The following is a 2550-nucleotide window of genomic DNA, read 5'->3' as shown; positions in this document are numbered from 1 at the left end:
TCTTTAATTTGTTGATGTGGTGTATCACACTGATTGATTTGTGGGTATTGAAAAATCCTTGCATCCCTGGGATAAATCCCACTTGATCATGGTTTATGATGCTTTTAATGTATTGTTGGATTTGGTTTGCTAGTATTTTATTGAGGATTTTTGCATCTATATTCATCAGTGATATTGGCCTGTAATTTCCTTTTTTTTGTGTGATATCTTTGTCTGGTTTTGGCATCAGGGTAATGATGCCCTCATAGATGAGTTTGGGAGTGTTCCTTCCTCTGAAATTTTTTGAAAGTGTTTCAGAAGGATAGGTGTTAGCTCTTCTCTAAAAGTTTGATAGAATTTGCCTGTAACACCATTTCATCCTGGACTTTTGTTTGTTGAGATATTTTTATCACAGATGCAATTTCAGTACTTGTAATTGGTCTGTGTATACTTTCTATTTCTTCCTGGTTTAGTCTTGGGAGATTGTACCTTCCTAAGAATGTGTCCATATCTTTTAGGTTGTTCATTTTATTGGCATATAGTCACTTGTAGTAGTCTCTTATTATCCTGTGTATTTCAGGGTGTCTGTTGTAACTTCTCCTTTTTCATTTCTAATTTTATTGATTTGGGACCTCTCCTATTTTTCTTAATGAGTCTAGCTAAAGTTTTATCAATTGTTTTTAATCTTCTCTTCTTTGCCTCTATTTCATTTATTTCTGTTCTAATCTTTATGATTTCCTTCCTTCTATTAACTTTGTGTTTTGTTTGTTTCTCTCTCTCTAGTTGCTTTAGGTGCAAGTTTAGGTTGTTTATTTGAGATTTTTCTTGTTTCCTGAGGTAAGCTTTTATTGCTATAGACTTCCCTCTTAGAACTGCTTTTGCTGTGTTCCATAGGTTTTGGATCATCATATTGCTGTTTTCATTTTTCTCTAGTTATTTTTTGATTTCCTTTTTGATTCCTTCAGTGATCCATTGGATTTTTAGTAACATATTGTTTAGCCTTCACGTGTTTGTGTTTTTACAGATTATTTTCTTATATTTGATTTCTAATCTCATATAATTGTGGTCAGAAAAGATGCTTGATATGATTTCAATTTTCTTAAATTTACCAAGGCTTGCTTTCTGGACCAGCAGGTAATCTATCCTTAAGAATATTCCATGTGCATTTAAGAATGTGTAATATGCTGCTTTTGGATGGAATGCTCTCTATATATCAATTAATTCCATCTGCTCTAATGTGTCATATAAAGCCTGTGTTTCCTTACTGATTTTCATTCTGGATATCTGTCCATTGATGTAAGTGGGGTGTTAAATTCCCCTACTATTATTGTGTTGCTGTCAATTTCTCCTTTATGGCTGTGAGCATTTGCCTTATATATTGCAGTGCCCCTATGTTGGGTGAATATATATTTACAATTGTCATGCCTTCTTCTTGGACTGATCCCTTGATCATTATGAGGTATCCTTCTTTGTATCTTGTAACAAACTTTATTTTAAAACTTATTTTGGCTGATATGATTACTGCTACTCCAGCTTTCTTTTTATTTACATTTGCATGGAATAGCTTTATCCATCCCCTCACTTTCAGTCTGTATGTGTCCCTAGATCTGAAGTGGGTCTCTTGTAGATAGCATATATACAAGTCTTTTTTAAAAAAATGCATTCATCCAGTCTGTGTCTTTTGGTTGAAGCATTTAATTCATTTACATTTAAGGTAATTATCGATATATATGTTCTTACTTCCATTTTGTTAATTGTTTTGGATTTGTTTTTGTAGGTCTGTTTTCTTCCCTTCCTCTTCTGTTCTCTCCTCACGTGATTTGATGACTATCTTTAGTGTTGTTTTGGATTTCTTTCTTTATTTTTTGTATGTTTATCTATTATATGTTTTCAGTTTGTGGCTACTATGAGGTTTTGATATAGCAGTCTATGTATATAAAAGACTGTTTAAGTTGCTGGTCTCTTAATTTCAAGTGCATTTCCAATATCTTGCATTTGTAGTCTCCTCTTCTCACGATTGCTAGTTTTGATATCATGTTTGTGGGGGTGATTACCTACATTTACTGTGTGTTTGCCTTTACCATTCATAATTTTCTCATTTTTAGTTGTAGCCTTTTCCTTTCTGCCTAGAGAAATTCCTTTAACATTTGTTTTACAGCTTGTTTGGAGATGCTGAATTCTCTTAGCTTTTGCTTGTCTGTAAACTTTTGATTTCTCTGTGGAATCTGAACAAGAGCCTTGCTGGGTAGAGTATTCTTTGTTGTAGGTTTTTCCCTTTCATCACTTTAAATATATCATGCCACTCCCTTCTTATTTGCAGAGTTTCTGCTAAAAAATCAGCTGATAACCTTATGGGGGTTCCCTTGTTTATTATTTGTTGCTTTTCCCTTGTTCCTTTTAATATTTTCTCTTTGTCTTTACTTTTTTCAATTTGATTAATATGTGTCTCAGTGTGTTCCTACTTAGATTTATCCTGTATGGAACTCTGACCTTCCTGGACTTGGACCACTCTTTCCTTCCCATGTTTGGGATGTTTTCAGCTATTACCTCTTTAAATAGTTGCTCAGGCCC

The sequence above is a fragment of the Aethalodelphis obliquidens genome, unplaced genomic scaffold (genome assembly GCF_003676395.1).
Source record: "Aethalodelphis obliquidens isolate GAN/ISIS:26980383/991018 unplaced genomic scaffold, ASM367639v1 scaffold96, whole genome shotgun sequence".
In the NCBI taxonomy this organism is placed as follows: domain Eukaryota; kingdom Metazoa; phylum Chordata; class Mammalia; order Artiodactyla; family Delphinidae; genus Aethalodelphis; species Aethalodelphis obliquidens.
Note: the sequence above shows the minus strand (reverse complement) of the source record.